The sequence below is a fragment of the Rhinolophus ferrumequinum genome, chromosome 12 (assembly GCF_004115265.2).
Source record: "Rhinolophus ferrumequinum isolate MPI-CBG mRhiFer1 chromosome 12, mRhiFer1_v1.p, whole genome shotgun sequence".
NCBI lineage: Eukaryota > Metazoa > Chordata > Mammalia > Chiroptera > Rhinolophidae > Rhinolophus > Rhinolophus ferrumequinum.
This window is the reverse complement of record NC_046295.1, coordinates 78,545,730-78,558,443: the sequence shown is the minus strand read 5'-3', so window position 1 is coordinate 78,558,443 and position 12,714 is coordinate 78,545,730. Positions and strand designations below refer to the sequence as shown.

Genomic DNA, 12,714 nt, shown 5'->3' with positions numbered 1-12,714 from the left:
ACAGCAACAGTGCGACACCAGACTGATTGATCAACAAGAGTAAAATCTTCCAGAAACTCCCCCCATATATTAGCTCATTTAAAAAGAGTAGAATTAAATGACCTAGGTTGACTACACCAAAAGTTGGCAAGGATACAGAGCAACCGGAACGCTCATCCACTGCCTATGGGAATGCAGAATGGTTCAACGACTTCGGAAGACAAATGTAAATTTCCAAAAAGTTAAACGTGCATCTACCATATGATCCAGTCTTTCCACTCCTAGGTATTTACCCAAGAGAAATGAAAACATATGTCCACACCAAGACTTGTGCTCAAATGTTCAACAGTTGTATTCATACTAGCCCAGAGCTGGAAAGAAGCCAGCTGTCCATCACTGGTGAATGAATAAATAAACTCTGGTATACTCATAGAATCAAATACTACTCACAAGGAAACAGAGCAAGCTACCAATACAGGCAACCACCTGGACGAATCTCATAGACGTCATGCTGCAAGAGAGAAGCCAGACGCCAGAGCGCACGCTATGTGGTTCCATTTATAGGACGTTCTGGAACAGGCAGAATTCCCCGAAGGGGAGAAAAACCAGAGCAGAGGTTGTCTGGAGGACAGGGAGATGCAAAGGAACCGTCTGAGACAGCAGCGGTGTTCTGTATTGTGATAGGGATGTGGGTTCCACGGGTGTATCCGTTTGTCAGAAATGTGAAGATTTGTGCATTTCAATGTATGTAAATTTTACCTCATAAGAAAAGAACTATAAAAATGAGTGGGGGGAGGCAGGTGGGAGGAGGTATAGATGAAAGAGGAATGACAGCATTTTTTTGCTGGGTGGTGGGTATGTGGGAATTCATTCCACCATTCTGCTTACTTTGTATATATTTGAAATGTTTTCTAGTAAAAAGTTCTTTTTTTTCTTTTTTTTTTTTTTAATAGCAGTAATTGAAAGCCACAGCTATGTAACACAAGACTGAAAACGGGGCTAGATTTCCAACTCACCATGTGGACATGTGCATAATGGAGGGTTTACAGGATTGTGTGGCCATCAGGTTGCTTAGGAAAACAGTTCATTTCAGTCTCTGGCGAACTCTATCTAGTAATGGACTATTTTTAGTTCGAGAATTCTAAATTCCAGTCACTCTAAAAGAAATTCCCTTACTCGGCAACTGGTCAGCAGGCCTGGATCCTTCTCAGAAAGGGCACCCGTGGAATTCTCTAGCAATCATCCACAACTATCAAGGAACAGAGTCTCAACACCAGTTTTTCTGCCATACACTTTAAAGGTCACCTGCTGGCGACCCCAGCCTCTCTGTTCTGTATTTATTCATCACGTCCTACACCCCCTTCCTCGCCTGCTCTGGACTCTAGCAAGCCTTCCTCATGGCCCCCCTTTCTCTGAACACTGCAGCAATGAATTCAGCCAAACTCTCAGCCTTTGACCTCAGACAGATCTGTTTGGAATCCTGGCTCCATCCTTCACCAGCCAGGGGCCTCTCAGAGCTTACTTCACTGTCCCGAGCTTCAGTTTCTCCATCTGTCATACGAGGCATACAGCACCAGCTCTCCTAGCCGAGAACCATCACTGTGAGAATTCAGTGAAGCCAGGCAGGGAAGTACCTCGCAGGGAGCTTGGCACCGAGCGAAGGCTCAGCGAATGGGAGCCAGCACTGCTGATGTGAACACGCATTGTCTGTGCTCCAACCAGCGGTCTCACACGACACAGACAGGCAAAGACAGCCTTGCTCCAATATAAGGTCCTCGGTTTCTGGTTTGACTGAGAAAAGCAATAATTTTACTCAACGTTTGTTATTTGTTTATTACATAATAATGCATGTTCATTGTAAAACCATACACAGAGTGTGCCAAAAAAAATGTATACACATTTTAAGAAAGGAAAAAACTATTACAATTGTAATATTCAGTATATACCGATCACAAAAGATGAATACAAGTCACGTTTGACTTCTGCAATTACAAGAGGTACTCAAAGTGGTTCCTGTCAGCGTCCAGACACTTCTGATTACGGTGAACTACTGTTTGAGCAACGTTGACCAAAGTGTCCACTTGTGTACATTTTTTTGGCAGCCCCATAAATGACATTAGAGATACATTTACTAAGCACTTACTAAGTACCAGGCCATGTGCTGAGATGCTTCCTGAGTATTATTATTAGCTCACTGAATCCTCCCTGGCACTGGTGGGTCCAAGTCTTGGGAACATTTTACAGAGGAGAAAATGGAAGCCCAGATAGGTTAAGTAACTTGCCCAAAGACACACAGCCAGTAACCAGCAGAGCCTAAGTCTGTACAACTCCAGAATCTGAGCTCTTGACAACTGCTCCCTGTGAATGGTACACAGAAATGCCTGACGGGCAGAAACAGAAGGGGATTCTACCAACCAAAAATGGTCATTTTAATTTCTATATATAACCCACAAAGCTTTTATGTGTGTTTGTAAACATATAAGTACATCTTACATAAATGCAAAATATTATAAGCAGGATTTCTATTTAAGTATAAATAAATACTATTTTTAACTTGATTTTCACTGAATTACATACTGTGAATGTCTCTCCAGAAGGTCAAATACTCCATTCAAAATCATTTTTAATGGCTACAAAGTATCTCCTTTGTATAAATCTCTAATAATGGACTTGCCCAATCCCATCTTGTGTTGTTTCCAATTTTTATAATGAACAATGTTACTAAGAACGTCTTTATATCCATTAGATGTAAGCACTACTTCATTTCCTTGGATACAGTCCCATAAGCAGAATGGCTGGGTCAAAGGCAAAGCCATTTGTAAAGACTTTGGATGCAAAATCAGTAACTCCAGAACTATCCTCCTATCCCCAGATGTTCCTGCTTCTAATCCGACTACGTGCCAATGGGGAGCCGCAGCCCCTCGAGCCTGGTTTTGCTCACGTGGCCCCTACTCAAGAATCAACAGTGACTGCTTGTGGCCTGGAAACTGCGGGAGGCGTCCACAGTGCCCAGTTGTGAACCTGTCCCCCCACAGCATGATCTGCCAGCGATGTCAGCCAACCCCGATAGCTCCCGATGCTGGACCAGTGCTAGGCTGACCGTGTGTTGTCCCCCTCCTAGCAACAGCGGAAAATGAAGTTGATAAAACAAGTTATCATAAAGGAAAGGTGCTGCAGTTGGAGGACTGTCCTTCGTCTACGACCTAAATGCTTTCTACTTGGGGACATGGGGATGGAGGATGGGGCTTTGTTTCATGAGAGTACAAGAAGTCAAAGGGAGTTGATTCTGGTCACGGTTCTGGCTGGCAAGATAAAACGTTCCTTGACTTGTACACGTCATCACTCCAATTCTGCCGGTTGTCACAGGGCCCTCTCCCTGGGCCTGTCTCTGTTTCTTCTCTTCTCATGAGGACACCAGTCGTATCGGCCCACCCCGCTCCAGTATAATCTCTTCTTAATTAATTACCGCTTCAATGGCCCTATTTCCAAATACGGTCCCATTCTGAGACTCCAGGAAGGACGTGAATTTTGTGAGGACGCCATGCAACCTAGAACAATGTCCAAATGCACAGGCTTGGCTCCAAAGCCTGTGCCCTTTGCCACTCGCTACACTGCTTCTAAACACAATGGTGACAATGGCGGTGGTGCTGATGATGATGATGGCAGCTACCATTATTTTAATATTTACTAAGGGCCAGATTCTGTTCTATGCACTTGTGCACTTGACATACATTCACTCGGAAAAACCTTACAGCAACCTATGAAGTCTATTATTTATTACCCCCATTTTATAGATGAGAATTTGAGGCCCAGGGAGGTCAAGTGACCTGCCCAAGGTCTTACGACAAGGAAGCAGCAGAGATGGGATTCAAACCTGGGTCCGTCTGACCCCAGATCCAAGCTCTCTACCGCCCATGAAGCTGCAACTGCTCGGAACTTGTACCCCTGTCCCTCATTCCTGATCCTGGAGGGGAGGGGGGCTTCGTGACTGGAGGTGGGCACTTGCCAAACAGCTGGGCAGATGCAGCGTGCGGTCCCTCAGCGCAGAGCCCGCTGGCCACAGCCATGACTAAACCCATGACCTTGACTCCATTTCTGCCACCCTCTAGCATATGAGCTCCAGAAGCCTGGCCTGAAATCATCTTCCAGAGGCAGATTTTTTCCACTCAACGAAAGGAAGATGGAGATGGAGCCTCAGGGACATATGAGAACCATGCATACGCAGCACCACCCCGCCCGTCACCCAGGTGGCGCTCCAGCCCCTCACCCAGCCTCACGTGGCCCGAAGGAGTTGGTCAAGACCACAGCCAGGAACTAGGGGTCCAGTCTCGGAAAGACCTCACATCGAGGACTGTCCCAGGGCCTGCCCTTCCCTCTCTTTCTCAGAAATGGGGCTTGGATCCCGGGGCCACCTCTGGATACATGCATACGTCCTCCTCCAGCGGCACTGGTCCCGGGCAGGGTCCCTCAAGCTGCCACCATTGTGGGCAAACTGCATCCCCTCTCTAGAACTCAGTTCTCCCATTTCTAAAAGACAGGGGCTGGAGAAAATGAAGTCCAGCCAGTTCCCAGCACAGGTCTGGGGGAGTCCCCTGAAGACACTCCCGAGGGCAGACATGGTGGGGCAGGAAAACCAACTGCGCAAGTGGCTCTGTCCGTAGAGCCACGATGGCCCCAGAACCTTCTTCAGCCTCCTCCTTAGAGCCCAGGAGTCCAGAACCCACGTCTCTGAGCACCTCCTCATAAGGGCCTCTTGCCCTGAACATCCAGTGGACTCCGGCTCTGCCTAGAATGTCCATGTCAGCCAGTCCTCCCTTTCTCCAAGAACATGTTCCCACCCACATTCCTGCCAGCCTCAGAGCCACCGCTTCTGCTGTTCCCTGTGCCCACCTCCCCGTCTTGTACAGACCCTCTCCCACACACCCATTTTCTCTCCGGCTCAACTCAAATGTCACTTCTGTCTCCCCACCTCTCAGAGCAGCATGGGACCACACTGTGGCTAATGAACTTGGCCCTTGGCTGTGGCCTGGCTACTGAAGGGGCCATGGCAGGCTGGCACCCTGCCCGGCCATGGTAATCTCTCAAGAGGTGCCTACTGAGTGAGTCAATAATGGGGTCTGCCATGATGGATAGATTCATGACGTAAAGATGACCCAGCCCACCCAGGCCACCCCAGCCCCTCCGGGCAGCCTCCACCCTCCAACCCCCCGTGTCCTCACCTTGCTGCTCTTCTCAAAGGCACCCCAGCCTGTCTCTCCTCACACCCCTGCCCTGCACAGACTCATGCCTGAAAAGCCCAGGCAGGAATGTCGCCCTTTGATGAGCTGTCATTACAGTGACAGAGGTGCCTAATCCAGCTCATGGCTCAGACCTCCCAGCCTCCAAGAAGAGAAGCACCGGGGCCCGGCCAAAGGGCTGCATTTGCCCCTCAGAGCAAGATCGATCATACCTAGTTCATGATGAGAGGCTGGTTCCTGGCAATGCCACTCCAGGGTGACAGTAAACACACACACAGCAAAGAACGCAGCTGGAGGCAGAGCCACCCTAGCTCACAGGGGAGTCCTGCCTGCATCCTCACTCCTGACCGACTAAAAGCACCTGTTACCTGAGGAAAGCTGGTGGTGTACCTCGGGACCCAGACAGGATGCTCAAACTCACCCACCATCAAACATATGCAAATTAAAATGGGTCATCATTTCTCACCGATCAGTTGAGCAAAAAAGGGAAGAGTGATGTCCCCAGATGCCAGCAAGGGTGTGAGGAAAATGCCATCTCATACTCTGTTGGTGGAGGATGAGATGGTACAGCATTCTTGGAGGGTAGTTGGTGATATCTACCAAAATTGAAGACGCTCTTATGCTTTAATAAGGAATTACATTTCTGAGAACCTAGCCTATAAGTACCGGGGGACCAAAAAAGTGCATACACATTTTAAGAGATGTTATCTATGCATTACTTTTCGAAGTTGAATTGAATTACAGTAGCAATGTGTAATTGCAGAAGTCAAACATCACTTGTATCCATCTTTTGTTATCGGCATATATTGAGTATTATAATTTTAATAGCTTTTTCTTTTTTCCTTTCTTAAAACGTGTATACATTTTTTGGCACCCTCTGTATGTTTGTAAATGTACAGAAAACTGAAGACCTATTTATTATTGTAAAGAAACTGAAAGCAACCTATTTTCCACAATATGGGAATGGCTGGAGAAATCAAGATAAGCTTAAGATAAATTGAGACTCTTCTTGTAGCATCTTATGTAGTCATTAAAAGTGGTGAGGTGGACCTGTATTTCCTGACATGGAAACAGATCTACAGTATATTGTGTCGGGGAGGGGGGCAAGGTGGGGGAAGCAAGTTGCAAACAGTGTTCATAGTATAATCCCATTTTTTACATAATAAAAAAAGTATGTGTATAAATGTATATGAGGGAATTACACACACGGTCTGGAAGGACACAAAATTATTAAAAGTGTTTGCATCTCTTGAGAGTAGTATTATTAGAATATTTTACAGGCATGTATTAATTTTGCAAGTTTGGGAGGAAAGTTAGTAATTTATTAACTGAAAGAGCTAAGCCCTGATGCTAAAACTTACAAAAAAAGTACAAAGCAAGAGTCACTTACTGATCGTACATACTGCAAAACTCCTAAACAAAACACTAGCAAATAGAGTCCAGCTGTATCTGAAAGAAACATCCATGGAGACCCAGCAGGGCTTATGCAAGGAATGTGGAAAGAGTTCAGCACGAAGGAATCCCGCCAATGGGTCAACAGGAGAAAGATCTTAGGAACATCTCAACAAAGCCAGAAAGTCAATGGCTAAAATTCAGCACCCATCCCTGTTTGGGTTTGTTATGTTTTTGGATTTCGGGGTTTTTCCCCCCAACCTTTAGTAAATGAGGAATGAAAGCATCTTCCTTCACCTGATGAAGAAACCCACAAACAAGAGCCCACATCATCCAACAGTGTACAATCAGAAGCAAGACAAGAATGGCTGCAGCCACCACGGATTAGCAGTGTCCGGGAAATCCTAGCTCATGAACACCATGTCCCATTTCAAACCAGTGAAATCTCTGAAAGAGGAGACAATACCGGGGATGCCAAAAAAAATATATACACATTACTTGTATTCATCTTTTGTTATCGGTATATAGTACGTATTACAATTTTAATATAGTTTTTTCCTTTCTTAAAATGTGTATACATTATTTTTGGCACTCTTTACATTATAATTTGGACAGGCTGAGCTGGTCGACCTAGAAAACTCAAGACATTACCCCCAAAATTAGAACTAGTTAAAAAAAATAATAAACTTCAGTAGGAAAGTTGGAAGCAAAATAAATATATGAAACTGAATTGCTTTCCAACATATTAGCAATAGTCATTTGCAAAAAATGTAATGGAAAAGAAATTCCTGGTCAAAATAGTAACAAAAAACCAAAATATTTAGAAATGATTTTAAAAAGAAATGAGCGGAGAGAAAAAACACACGTCTATAAATCTTTACTGAAGGAAATTAATGTATGAACAAAGGAAGAAGCATGGGTCCTAGGTAGAAACAATTGAAATTTTTTAATGATAGTTTTTCCCAAAATCAAGACTTAACACAACTCCAAGCAAAATCGTGGTAGGAAATTTTTTCTGGAATTTGATTGCATTTTTCTGTTTGTCATTGGAAACAAGACATGTTCAAGAGTGTTTTGAAAATAAAGAAGTTGAATAAAAAGAATATGAATAAAGTGCCGGCCTAAGTAACTCTGGAAATGAGTAGAGTCTGTAAGACGCAAGACAAAAGAACTGTACTCCAGTTGAAACGTCTCTCAGGCGGTGTGAGCTAACAATGCTAAAGCCATACATACGTGTGCTGGAACGGAACCGTTACATGCAGGGGTGGTGGATGGTGGAAGCCAGGTTGGTCACTGTTAGATTGGAAAGTTACCGATAAGCCAGGGTCGGAGGGGAGAATGAGCCACATCGTAACCAAGTAGAGACACCAGTGTGAATTCATGTTCAGCTTAATACAGATGGTCACATACAGAAATATTTGTAGATATAGGTATACGAGTATACACGGGTTGTACATACCACATATATCTCCTTGCTCTGTCAGCCAAGACTCTAGAAACTCTAACACCTGAGTAGCAACAAGAATGTCTAGCACTCAGATCCTGGTTTCTAATACCATTTTTCACTAAAAGAAACCAGGGCTCCTTAGAGGAATTGCTAATTCTAGGACTAGGGCAGGAAATAGATGAATCTGGAACATCTAGTCATGTCAGAAAAGAAGAGAGTGTTTTTAAAAAAATACACTACAATGAAGGTGCATCAAAGGCACACAGGAGCCAACTGAAAGAGTTTTCAAAGACCAAAGTTGGAGAATTTTGAGCAACAAAATAAAGTGGTATTGAATTATAACCCAAAGTATACAATAAATGTCCATGAGTCCATAGAAATATACATATAAAGAAAGGAATGAATAAACAAATAAATGGGAGAAGAGACAAGTTTCTCAGGCAAAAGAATTCTAAAAAAGTTGTAGAGATCCTCTACCCTCTATAAATGGAACACACTTCTTACGTGTGGGCTGCACAGAGTGGCGTTCTTCCACAGAGAATGGTGTGGAAAGGGAGAAAGTAGAGTCACCTCAGAGTACAGACACCTGACCACCTCAGCCAGGTGATCAAGGTCAACATCACAGTGGTAAGTCCTACTGATGGCATGTACCCTTGACAGGACACGAGAACGGCATCGTTCTTCTCTGGTCTTTCTCCCATTACCCAACCCACTGGAGAAAAACATCAGACAAATCACAACAGAGGGAAAAAATATCTCAGCAATACTGTGCAAAACTGTCAAAGTCATCAAAAACAAAGCCTGAAAAACTGTCACAACCAAGAGGAGCCTAAGGGGACATGAGAACTAAATGTAATGTGGGATTCTGGATGGGATCCTGGAACACAAAAAGGATACCGTGTTTCCCTGAAAATAAGACCTAGCCGGACAATCAGCTCTAATGCATCTTTCAGAGCAAAAATTAATATAAGACCTGGTATTATTTTCCTATAATATAAAACCGGGTATAATCTAATCTAATCTAATACTGGGTCTTATATTAATTTTTGCTCCAAAAGATGCATTAAAGCTGATTGTCATGCTAGGTCTTATTTTTGGGGAAACACGGTATTAAGGAAAAACCGAGCAAATGTGAATAAGTTATGGACTTTAGTGAGTAAAAACATATCTATATTGGTTGTTTGTGGTAAATGTACCATAATAATGTAAGATGTTGGTAACAGGGAAAACTGGGTGTTGGGGATATGGGAACTTTCTGTGCTATCTTTGCAATGATTCTGTAAATCTAAAGCTGTTTTAAAATTAAGTTTATTTTTTAAAAATTTAACCATCGACTGATGAATGGATAAAGAAGAGGTGGTACATATACACAATGGAATATTATTCAGCCAGAAGAAAGGACATCCTGCTGTTTACAACTCGGATGGACCTTGAGGGCATTACGCTGAGTGAAATAAGTCAGACAGAGAAAGACAAATACTGTCTGATCTCATTTATATGTGGAGTCTAAAAAAAAACCAAACTCAGAGAAACAGTGAGTAGAATGGTGGTCACCAGGGCTTGGGAGAAATGGGGAGATTTGGTTCAAGGGTACAAGTTTCTAATTATAAGATAAATAAAGCCTGGGGAATCTAACGTACAGAATATTGATTATCGTTAGTAATACTGCACCAGAAACTTAAATGTGGCCGAGTCAATCTTAAATATTCTCACCACAAAAAGGAAATATTAATTATGTGATGTGATGAAGTAGTGGTAATCATTTTACATTTTATAAGTCTACCAAGGCAGCACTTACAAACTTAAACAAACCCAATAGTATGTGTCAATCGCATCTCAATACAGCTGGGAAAAAATTTTTTAAGGAAAAAAAATATGAGGAAGGGTTTGCCTTATTAGTACGTATGCTAAAGACAAATAATAAAATATAATGTGCTCCTGGGGGAAGGATTGTCATACAGGGGGACAAAATAGAAAGCCCAGATAAATTCTTAACAAAGTAATTTGGGATGACGGCAGGGTCCAAATGAATAAAAAAGAATTACTCAATAAAATGCACCGGAACGATTAATTATCCCATTCTAGAAGAATCACATTAGATGATTGTTCACCTCAGGCACCAATTTTTAAAAAGAGTTTCCAGGTTAAAAAGAAGGGGAAAAAGGGAAAACCTAGAACATGTATGTACTTAACTGATTTTGTGATAGAAAAAAAAAAAATCTAAGCATGAAAGTGAAGAAATTACAAAGGGAGAAAGTCAAACATTTAAAACTTCAGAATACCAGGAATCACAAACAATACTAAAAAGCAAACAACCAGGAAAAATACTAACCAAATAACTAAACCCCGTTAATACCATCAATATAAAGTCCTCATACTGACTGATAAGAAAACAATTACAACCACAGTGGAAAAATGAGCAAATGAACTGACAATTTACAAAGAAGAAATTCACAGCCCCCCTCCAAAATCTACTGACACTAGAAAATGTACTGAGCCTCATTAGCAATTAAAACAAGAAGATACATTTTCCACCTAAGTGTGTGGCAGGGGGAGTGTTTTTATCCTAATTCGCAGTGTTAGGAGCAGCTTCTCTGAAATGAGCCCCTCAGATGCCTCTAGTAGAAGTTTAAACTTCCAAAACATTTTGAAAAGTAATTTGAAGAGTCGCCCACCCCACTCCGTGTATTAAAAATGTCCTAGGAATTCCACTTTGGGAAACTTAATCCTACGGAAAAACCAATCAAAGACGCAAAGATTTACACACAAGGGTGCCTTTTGTAACATTTTTGAAAACAACCTAAATTTTCGGCCAAACTAAAACCATTAGCAAAATTCTAATTTCCAGTTTGGGAATATTCCACTTTTTTTATTTAAACACTTTAAAAACTATTTCCAAAGCACAGGTCCTGGTTTATCTCCAACCATGTGTTGTTCAGAACCCCTGATATTTGCCCGGCAAAGATTGGTCCTTGGGGTGTAGGATAGAGGTTTCCTTTAAGAAGGCCCTCCCTGCAGGCAGTCCTGGGGGGCCTGAACCATCAGCTGAAACCCCTGTTTCTCAGGCTCCTCTTCCAGTAAAGGGAATTCCATTGGCTGATTCAAAAGACACAGCCAAACCTAAACCACAGCTCCAGTCCCCGCTCACGGCCCATAGAAGGAAATCTGAGTGTTCTAAAGCCTCGGAGCCTGGACCCATCTGGCCCCTCCCTACTTGCCCGTGTCACTCTTCCTCCGCCCTGGCTCCCACACATACCTGTCCCTACATATCAGCCACCACCCAGGGAGCACAGGGAGACCTCCACCCCAAATGGTCACGGGCTGATAAACATTCACTCCAGTTCTTCAAGCCCTGTGACAAGGCTGTTCCTCTGAGAGCCTTCAGTTAGCCCCTCCCTCGCTGACCGCTGTCAGGAGCTGGTACCTGAGCCAGCAGGTGACACTTTCTACTCTCTCCTGGCCTGGCCCCAAAAGGCTGCTAGCTCCTGGGTGTGAACCCTGCCCCTTCACACTGGGAGCCTCACGGGGCTGTGCACACAGCAGGGGCTCAATTAATGTCGGGGTCCCCTCCGTGCCCGGACTTGGGGGTGTCTGTAGGGAAATGGGGAGGAGGATCAGGGTTTTTGTTTCCTAGAGGATGGAGTGAAAGTTAAGCACACTTGTTCAGCGCCCAGAGAGGACAGGAGAGGTTGGGGGCTGGAAAGAGGGCTTTTGGAAGCTGATGGCCAGAAAGGGGACGATGAAGACTACCCTCAGGTGCCCCAGCTTGGGCCCCAGGACACGACGTCTGGTTCCAACAGGCTGCTATGCTGCCCTGCAACTGCAGCCAAGCATTTTAGAAACAAATACGGGTTATGAATCAGAAATTACATCACCCTGGCAGGTGGCCCTGGGTAAGTCCCATCCATGTCCTGAGCCTCAGTTTCTCCAGTTGTAAGAGGAGAGGGTAGATTAGATGGTTTCTAGGCTCTCTCAGTGTGATGTCGCTGGAAGTCCAAGAATCATCCAGAAACGGAGAGAGTTGGAGGGAGAAAAGGGATGCCAATGTTTCAGCTGAAGCCCTGGGGCAGACCTCACACCCCCTGGCTTCACAACACCCCCAACCTTGCTGAGCCCCGACCCTAAGGTGGGAACTGTCTTTTTGATGTTCCCAGAAATCTTTTTGTAGACCCCTGGCTTCTGGGCTTTGAGCTGCAGAGCGCTAAGGAACCCAGACCTCCTGGAAGCTGAAGGATCTCCAGACTCAGCTTGAGGACCGCCTGGGAGTGTCACACCCACCGATGCCCACTTTTAAACATCTGTGATGCAGTCGTGATGAATAAAGACAAATTCCTCTAAAAGGACCGACCATCTCATACAGCCTTGGGCCACTGCATTTCCTCAGCAAAGAACACCTGTCTGTACGATTTGGCAAGGAATCTGCCATTTTTATTTCCTTTTTGGGCTTTATAAAGCTATCCTTCTGGATAGAAAGGTGGAGAGATGGCAAGATATATGATAAAGCCGAGTAAAATAGTAATCAAAAGTTCTAGACCACGGACAGAAACAGACCACAAGATGTTCACTGTGCTATAACTCTGAATTTTGTCATTAAACCATGTTAGAGAAAATGTACTGCTACTCAGCAGCTCAGGAGTCATACTCAGCAGCTGTTTGTCC

At 44.0% G+C, this 12,714-nt stretch overlaps 1 protein-coding gene across 1 annotated transcript in view; it reads right to left on the bottom strand.

The window, feature by feature from the left end:
• Positions 1–12,714, bottom strand: part of HMCN2 (hemicentin 2) — a 138,053-nt gene that overhangs the window by 124,195 nt on the left and 1,144 nt on the right. The gene's annotated exons all lie outside the window — the stretch shown is intronic.